This window comes from Triticum urartu, chromosome 2A, assembly GCF_056163025.1.
Source record: "Triticum urartu cultivar PI428250 chromosome 2A, HENAU_Tu73, whole genome shotgun sequence".
NCBI lineage: Eukaryota > Viridiplantae > Streptophyta > Magnoliopsida > Poales > Poaceae > Triticum > Triticum urartu.
In genome coordinates this window covers 32,491,245-32,501,320 of record NC_141874.1, presented here as the reverse complement: position 1 = coordinate 32,501,320, position 10,076 = coordinate 32,491,245, and the positions used below count along the sequence as shown (strand labels likewise).

Genomic DNA, 10,076 nt, shown 5'->3' with positions numbered 1-10,076 from the left:
AATTCCAGTGTCTTCTTGTAATATTCAGCATGGAAATGAACTTCTATAAATATTGTGTACTAGTAGAGTAGTAGTCTCTTACTGCTGCAATATTGTGTACTAGTAGTCTCTTACTGCTGCAGTTTTTGCAAGGAAGACATTGTTTTACCATTAGTATTCCTCTTTTCTTAGTGTGGGAACGAACTCATATAAATTGTTGCTGAACCTGCTATTTGTCAACTGGAAATTCTCAGCCATCTACTAGTACTTAGTGCACTCACACTGTACATACTGATTTTAGTAGATGCATTTTGGTAACTTGTATTTTGGACATCTTGTTTAATTCTTCTTGCAAGTAATTAGTATAGACGATTGATCACAAGAATTCTAATTATGTTATTGTTTTTAGATGGTTGAACCTGGTGGGCTTGGTGATGACATGACTGAAGAGGAGATGCGAGTTTATGAGGAAGAAGAAAGAAAGATTGAGGAGTGGGAAAAGAAAAAGAAGGAGATGGATGAACGACCTGCAAGAAGGCAGATGAAAAAAAGATCACCAATGCGGGATCACTTTGCTGAGGTACTAGTTGATGGTCTTCTCAAGTTTGGAAAGTGCAAGTATTGCAATCGTGATATCAAGGCTGTTCCAGGGGTTAACGGTACATCTGCCTTAAAAAGTCATTTTACTACTTGCAAGTTTAATCCTCATAGTGATAAGAATAAGAATCAAGGTACTTTGCAAATAATCCAAGGGGAAAGTCCTACAGTGCATAAATTTGATCCTGAAGCACTAAGGAGAGCTATTGCTAAGATGATTATAGTAGATGAGCTTCCCTTTGCATTTACTGAAAAAACTGGTTTTAGAGAAGTGATGTCAATTGCATGTCCACGTTTCAACATGCCTTCTAGAAGAACATGCACTCGGGATGTTGTCAAGCTTTATTTTGAAGAGAGAGCAAAGCTAAAACTTTTTTTCAAAAAATCATGTCAAAGAGTGTGTCTCACTACTGATGGTTGGACTTCTCAAACACAAGATTGTTATATGACAGTCACGGCACATTTTATTGACCCTGAATGGAATTTGCACAAGAAGATCATTAGTTTTTTCTTAGTAAAAGGTCATGAGGGAGATGATATTGGAAAGGCCTTAGAGCAATGCTTGATGGAGTGGGGAATAAACAAAGTTATGACAATAACTGTTGATAATGCTAGCGCGAATGATGGTGGTGTAGGTTACATACGGAAGAAAATGATCAAAACTGGAAATAGCATAGCTGAAGGTAAATATTTGCATATGAGATGTGTTGCCCATATTATAGATATGATTGTCACTGACGGTCTAAAAGAGTTGGATGAATCAGTTAAGCGTGTGCGAGCTGCGGTTAGATATATAAGACATGGGCCATCTATAATTACAAGATTTAAAGAGCTTGCTGCATTAGAAAAGTTGGACAGCGAGGCATTCTTGTGTTTGGATGTATGCACTAGATGGAATTCCACATACCTAATGTTAAAAACTGCAATCAACTTTGAGAAAGTGTTTGCGAGGTATGAGGAAGAAGATCCACTCTATACATTGGATTTAACGAGTGAGAAAGCTCCTGGTATTCCTGTTGATAGTGATTGGGAGAATGCCAGGAAAATGGCTGAATTTCTTGGACATTTTTATGAGCTAACTCTTAGTGTTTCTGCCACACTCCATGTGACCGTGAATCAATTTGTCATGGATATTGCTGAAGTTAATGTTGTGTTGGAAGAGTGGGCTAATAGTGATGATATTTTGCACCAAATAATGGCCAAGAAAATGCAAGAAAAGTATGATAAGTATTGGGGATGTTGGCATGAGGAGGTGGAGAAGGAGAATGAAAAGGGGAAGGGGAGAGGGAAAGGAAAGAAGAAGGAAGAGGAGAATGTGAACATGTTTGTATTTGCTGCGGCTGTTCTTGATCCTAGATTCAAGCTATCAAATTTCACAAAACTAGCAATTGAAGAAATGTATGGTGAGTTAAATGGAGGGAAAGCTTAGGAAGCGGCGAAAACATTTGTGCATGCTTTGTTTGAAGAGTACAAAGCTAAGTATGCACCAAGTGATGCAAGTAAGCATGTGGGTGCTCCACAATCTGAACCAACTCAAAAAAGGGAAGGAAGGAAATTGGTGTCTCGGATAAATAAAAAGTTGAGAATTGGTGATAGTGGTGAAACTAGCATGAGCAAATCTGAATTGGAGAAATACTTGCATGAAGAGAATGAAGTAAATAGGGATGATTTTGACACTCTAAAATGGTGGAAGAACAATGCTGCTAGATTCCCAATATTGGCAAGAATGGACCGTGATGTGTTAGTTGTTCCTGTATCAACGGTTGCATCCGAGTCGGCATTTAGCACAAGTGGACGCATCCTAAATGAGTTTAGAACCTCACTTACGCCATTCATGGTCCAAGCTCTTGTTTGTACCCAAGATTGGCTAAGGGGTGCTATTACTATCGACATTGAAGAAGATGAAGAGGAATTGTTAATCTTGGAAAAAGGTAACATATTGTGATTGTTTTCCATATATTTTTCTTTATTTCTGACTTCCTATACTTATAATATGTTTTTATCATTCTTTTCCAGAATTAATTGAAGAGTTTGGTAGTACAAATTCATCCGTGTCGAAGGCAAGCACTAGCAAGTCTGTTTGCAAGCCATCTGGGGTTGGGTCATCTTGCCTGCCTCCATCCTCTAGTTAAATGTTGGTGAGTGAGTTGCAAGAGATGCTCTCAGGTTTACATGTTTCACTTTGTAGAAATCCTCTTCATTATGCACATGCTTCACTACATCTCTGTTCATTTTACAAGAAGGATGCTCCTGTTCATGTTCTTATAGCTTTGTACTCATTTTGTATTATAAATACATAGCCTGTTCATGTTGATATTTATATGTGTTAGAAGTTAAAGTACTCATGTTCATGTTTACATATGTTACAAGCAAGATGCTCCTGTACATGTTGTTTTCCTGGCTGTTCATTTCTAATTATAACTTGTAATTTTTCCTACTATGGCTACAGCCTACAGAGACCTACATGTTGCTTGGTGGCTTGCTGGGTAGGAGTGGGAGTCCTACTGTTGGCCTGTTGAGTGAGAGTCTTGCTGGCTGCTCCTGAAGACTCCAAGTTGGAACTGGAGCACATCTGCAGTGCACTTTTTGGTGGCACTTCAAAATTTGGTTGTTTGCCTATGTTTTAAAGTGTAATAAGTAGACTTTGATTTTGGTTGGTTGTGTGCTGCACTTCATTCTCGTGGAGAACTTATCAGTTTGTCGGTTTGTCCTGTCTTGGAATTTTAGTAGACACACTTATGAGATATGCTATCATGCTCTTACTACTTTGTCCTATTGTTATGCTATTATGCATGAACAAGTCCTATTATTATGCTATTTTGCTGATTCCTTTCTTGCACTTATGAGATATGCTGGAACTTCGTTGGTTGTGTTGATATGCTGCCAATTTTTTTTTGCAATATGCATGCTATCAAAAAATGTTTTGAATCTGAAACTGGAATTTTTGAATATGGTACAGAATTCGGTTAACACCGAAAACCGAACAGAATTTTTGGTTAACCGAAAATTCGGTTAGTACAATTTTAGTACCAAATTCGGTTACCATATCTGCAAACCGAATTGATGAAAAAACCGAACAACAGAAACCGAAATTTCGGTTTCTACCGAACGCCCAGGCCTAGTTCTTGTGTCTGTCCCTTCGGGGAAATGTCATGCGGTGTCTACCGGAGTCCTGTTAGCCTACTACAGCCCAGATTCTCCAGAGTCTTGTTAGCCCAGCTGCTACAGCCCGGATTCACTTGCTAATGAACGACACGTTCGTTGCTGGGTCATGTATGCCTGTCCCTGTAAGTTAGTGCGAATTTGGGTTTACGACTAGTCGTGTCGGCCTGGGTTCTCTATCACAGGGATGCTAGTGACACTATCATATACGTGAGCCAAAAGGCGCAAACGGTCCCGGGTCAGGTAAGGTGGAACCCGTGGGAATACCGTGCGTGAGGCCGCAAAGCGATATGATGTGTTACATGCTAGATCGGTGTGACTTAGGATCGGGGTCCTGAAAACCGGAGGGGTTACTGGAACCCCCCGGGGAAAGATATGGGCCATATGGGCTATAGAAGGGAGGCTAACTAGCCCACAAGGGCTGGTGCGCCCCCCACAAGGGAGGAGGCCAAATTAGATTAGGGAAGGGGGCGCCACCCCTCTTTCCTTTTCCTACTCCCTCTCCTTTCCCCCTTTCCCCCACCATGAGAACGAAAAGAGGGGGGCGAATCCTACTAGGACTAGGAGTCCTAGTAGGACTCCCCCTTATGGCGCGCCCCCTAGGGCCGGCCTCCTCCCTCTCCCTCCTTTATATACGTGGGCAGGGCACCCCTTGGAGACACAACAAAGAATGTCTTAGCCATGTGCGGTGGCCCCCTCCACAGTTCAACACCTCGGTCATACTGTTGTAGTGCTTAGGTGAAGCCCTGTCTCGGTAACTTCATCATCACCGTCGCCACGCCGTCGTGCTGACGGAACTCTCACTCGTCCAGACCAGGATCAAGAGCTCGAGGGATGCCATCATGCTGAACGTGTGCTGAACACGGAGGTGCCGTACGTTTAGAACTTGGATCGGTTGGATCGTGAAGACGTTCGACTACATCAACCGCGTTACTAAACGCTTCCTCTTTCGGTCTACAAGGGTATGTGGACACACTCTCCCCTCTTGTTGCTATGCATCTCCTAGTTAGATCTTGCATGATCGTAAGAAATTTTTGAATTACTACTTTCCCCAACTGTGGCATCCGAGCCAGGTCTATGCGTAGATGTTATATGCATGAGTAGAACACAGAGATTTATGGGCGATAATAGTCAAACTGCTTACCACCAACGTCTTACTTTGATTCGGCCGTATTGTTGGATGAAGCGGCCCGGACTGACATTACATGACCGCGTTCATGAGACTGGTTCTACCGACGTGCTTCGCACACAGGTGGCTAGCGGGTGTCTATTTCTCCAACTTTACTTGAATCAAGTTTGACTACGATCGGTCCTTGTTGAAGGTTAAAACAACACACTTGAAGGAAACTCGTTGTGGTTTTTATGCGTAGGTAAGAACGGTTCTTGCTAGAAGCCCGTAGCAGCCACATAAAACATGCAACAACAAAGTAGAGGACGTCTAACTTGTTTTTGCGAGCCATGTTGTGATTTGATATGGTCAAGAAGTGATGAGATATAAACTGTTGTATCAGATGATCATGTTTTTTAAAAGTTATCGGCAACTGGCAGGAGCATTATGGTTGTCGCTTTGTTGTATAAAATGCAATCGCCATGTAATTGCTTTACCTTATCACTAAGCGGTAGCGATAGTCGTGGAAGCAATAGTTGGCAAGACGACAACGACGCTACGATGGAGATCAAGGTGTCAAGCCGGTGAAGATGGAGATCATGACGGTGCTTTGGAGATGGAGATCAAAGGCACAAGATGATGATGGTCATATAATGTCACATATTTCAATTGCATGTGATGTTTATCCTTTATGCATCTTATTTTGCTTAGTATGGCGGTAGCACTATAAGATGACCCCCTCACTAAATTTTAAGGTATAAGTGTTCTCCCTGAGTATGCACCGTTGCTGGTGTTCGTCGTGTCGAGACAACACGTGATGATCGAGTGTGATAAGCTCTATGTTCACATCCAACGGGTGCAAGCCAGTTTTGCACATGCAGAATACTCGGGTTAAACTTGACGAGCCTAGCATATGCAAATATGGACTCAGAACACTGAGACCGAAAGGTCGAACGTGAATCATATAGTAGATATGATCAACATAGTGATGTTCACCATTGAAAACTACTCCATCTCACGTGATGATCGGACATGGTTTAGTTGATATGGATCACGTGATAATTTAGATGACTAGAGGGATGTCTATCTAAGTGGGAGTTGTTAGGTAATATGATTAATTGAACTTTAATTTATCATGAACTTAATCCTGATAGTATTTGCATATCTATGTTGTAGATCAATAGCTTGCGATGTAGCTCCCCGTTTATTTTTTGATATGTTCCTAGAGAAAAATAAGTTGAAAGATGTTAGTAGCAATGATGCGGACTCGGTCCATGATCTGAGGACAATCCTCGTTGCTGCACAGAAGAATTATGTCCTTGATGCACCGCTAGGTGACGGACCTATTGCAGGACGTTATGAATGTTTGGCAAGTTCGGTATGATGACTACTTGATAGTTTAGTGCACCATGCTTTACGGCTTAGAACCGGGACATCAAAAATGTTTTGAAAGCCATAAAGAATATAAGATGTTCCAAGAGCTGAAATTGGTATTTCAGACTCATGCCCGAGTCGAGAGGTATGAGACCTCTGACAAGTATTTTGCCTACAAGATGGAGGAGAATAGCTCAACTAGTGAGCATGTGTTCAGAATGTCTGAGTACTGCTATCACTTGAATCAAGTGGGAGTTAATCTTCCAGATAAGATAGTGATTGACAGAGTTCTCTAGTCACTATCACCAAGTTACTAGAACTTTGTGATGAACTATAATATGCAAGGGATGACGAAAACGATTCCCGAGCTCTTCGTGATTGTAACATCCCAAATTTTCAATTTGGAATGTTATACACTAGATCATATGCATATCATATTTTCTTGCATTTTGGTTGATCCTAGAAATTTCACGCAACTCAAGGACCCTCGGAGAGAGTTGGAGATTTCGTTATTTTCATATTTGAGAGTTCTCTCAAATTTTGAAAATAGGATCATTTGATTTATTTATTTTATCTTCAATAATTTTTCCGGTGTCAAAATATATGAGAGGGAATAATATGACTTTCCAAAATTTAGGAAAAATGAAGATATAATAAATAGATCAATTTTGCTTTCCGGTGTTTATTTGCATTTTATTTGGATAGGGAAAAATGCGCGTTTTCAAAAATTGCATTTTAGGTCCGGAGAAAAGTTCATTTTGTTCGGCTCATTTTTAGGAGTCGGGGAAAATTTACTTTAGATTTTTCGGAGTTCGTTTAGATCCCTTTTTTTTGTTTTTTTTTCTGCGCGAGGAAACTATTTAAAAAAAAAATTGAGCAGCGCCTTGGGCCAAAGGCCCAAGCCAAGCCACCTACCGCCGCGCTCCCAGGCGCCAGGCGCCGAGCCAGGAGCCGGTCGGCCGCCGCCGCCTCTTGCTAGGACCGAATCCTTTTAGGATTCTAGGGCACCCCCTTGTCCCCTTTTCCTTATTTCGTTTTCTTTAGTCCTACTCCGTTTATTTTCTAGATCTTTCCTACTCCTATTCTAATTCCTTGTCCTCTACCCCAAGTAAACCCCTCCCCTCCCCAATATAAATACCCAAGCACCCCCCCCTCTAAACACATCAAATCAAAGCACTCCTCCACACCGCGCCTTGCACCGCCGCCGCGCCGCATCACACCGCGCCCTGCGCCACCGCCGCCGCGCCGCCACACCCGCGCCGCCACCCCACACCCGCGCCGCCGCCGCACCTTGCCGCCGCCATCCCACACCCCGCGCCGCCGCCGCACCCTACCGCCGCCGCGCCGCCACACCCGCGCCGCCGCCCCACAACCCGCGCCGCCGCCGCACCTTGCCCACGCCGCCGCCCTACGCCGACGCCGCCGGAGCCCCTCACCGGAGACCTCGCCAAGGTTGCCCCGCGCTACATCTATTCTTTTTCTCGGATCGTTTTCTTCTAATCGTTCCGATTCTTTTCTTCTCTAAACCGTTCCGGTTTTGTAGTTCAGTTTTTCGTTCGGTTTTCTTCTCCAAAACCCTAGATCGGATTCGTTTTCTTCTCCGATTTAGTTGCCTTTGGACCGTTCGCCGGACCGTTCGTCCTAACGAACGTGATCACCGGATTCTTCTAGGTTAACGAACGTCCGTTTGTTTAACCGTTCTTCTTTTTCTTTTCGTCGGATTTATTCCGCGATCGCGATCTCAGATCCGATCTTCTTTCTAGTCTTTTTTTCCGCTCGTTTATCGGAATCAGGTGATTCAAGCGCCTGGAGTTTTGTCTCGAAACCGCCGTTCCGTCTAATCAACTTGAACAAGCTTTTGTTACAGTAAAATTTGGACCTAGATTCAACTTGCTAGAACCGAGTTGTTTTCTTCCGCCGTTTGTTTTTCGTTCTTTCTTTGCAACCAGAGTTCTTAAGTTGAACTACCTGGTTCGATCTCTTGTTCGAGTTTTACCTGTGCATTAGATGAGTACTTATTGTATGCTTGTTGTTTGTCTGCGATAGATTACCCGGATTGCGCCGCTTGTTACTTCGAAACCCTAGGACTCGTGAATCATCAGCAAGGCAAGTAACACTTTGATCATACCTTTTCTACAACCCATGTTTTATTGCATTAGATCAATCCTCACACATTGCATGATTAGGATCTAATTAAATTGTGGGATGGGAAGTAGATGAGGTAGTACCTATTACCTGTATTATTATGAAACCTTTGGGAGTTACTCTACGTTTGCTTATTATGCCATGCTATGCTAGTAGACGTGGATTGGGTGAGTGATATCCATGACAGATGTGAGTTGATAATTTTAATGGTTTATCTAAGGTGGCAACTTAAACACACATCTGGGTGGATTGAGGCACCTGATGTCTATCAGGACTTGCCTGTTTTTTTTTGGACCGCCACCCAGGCTCAAAGGGATCATAAGATAATTCATGCTAGAAACTTCCGTGTGCAGCCACATGCTACTATGGGCTCTGGCATAGTTGACTAAGTTGTGCGAACTCTTACGGGGTGGACTAGCAGATGTAGGGGATGTAGGTGTACCGGTCTACCCCACATGTAAGGTGCTAGTGCTTCTGAAAGACTATGTCTCGGTCATCCGTTTCTCAAACACCATGTAGTGCGAGAAATCAAACGGAGGCGATCGAGTCATGTGGGGAAAAGTGCGCAACCTCTGCAGAGTAACAAACTAATCATGATTAGCCGTGTCCCTGGTTATGGACAACTTGAATATCTAGTACTTGAATATCATTGTGAATCTCAACATGTTACTTCTAATTAATGTTATTGGGTTTTAATTACTTTTAATTGGGATTGAGAATGCTGTCAACCATTCTCAATGTTTCACAACCACCATGATAGTAAATAAAATTTATTCCTTTGCAGTAGGGAAAAACTGGCTTTACGCAAAAAACTATAACCATAGAGCTTTCCACCAGCCATATATGCATGTAGTATAGCTGTTTTATTCCATTACTCTCTATGTGTTACTTTGCCAGCATATTCCATGTGCTGACCCGTTTTCGGGCTGCAACGTTAATGTTGCAGACTTTTCAGACGACGATTGAGGCGTTTAGGTCGTGGTTCTATACTCAGTGATGCCGCTGGAGTTGATGGACCCATTTATCTTCCGAGTCTTCCGCTGTTATCGATATTAGATGGCCTTCAGCCATATTTATTGTAATAAGTTCTTTTTGAGCCATCGATGTAATAAGTGTGTGATTGAAACTCTGCTATAAAACCTCGATGTACTGTGTGGTGTCAGCATTACTGATCCAGGGATGACACTGTAGCACAGTAGACGTGATCCATTCGGGTCAGGTCGCTACAGAGATGGTATCAGAGCACACGCTGACTGTAGGACACGACCACTAAGTTAAAGCCATAGATCACTATTCTCTCCTCATTTTCTAACTCCTCATCTTTTCTACTCTATTAGGATGACGAACGTGAAGATTAAGTACGCTCAACCGGATGAAGGCACACCATTTGGATTTCACCTGAAGGAAGTCACCAAGTACCTGAACATTGGATTACCAAGGTTCACGGGAACCTTCAACGCCACTCTGCCTGAAGAGGAGCGCTGGAAGATTCAAGCTCACGTTCCGGGAAGAACATTCGCGCCAGTCACGAAGCCCATAGATAGTGTTTACAATGCACCAACCTGGAGTCTAGGAAGGAGCATGGCAGCTCATATCACCATAGGACGCATTGGAGAAGTTTATCAAGAATACCTCAAGGACACTATCTACCAGATTTGCGGACGCCGTGATGAACAATGGGAGTTAGTCAGCACCAAGAAGGATAGATCCA

The 10,076-nt window shown here is 42.9% G+C and overlaps 1 pseudogene; it reads left to right on the top strand.

Annotated features, from left to right (window-relative positions):
- The first annotated feature begins 388 nt into the window (after positions 1-388).
- LOC147983251 (zinc finger BED domain-containing protein RICESLEEPER 2-like) lies at positions 389-3,121 on the top strand (annotated as a pseudogene).
- The last annotated feature ends 6,955 nt before the right edge of the window (positions 3,122-10,076 follow it).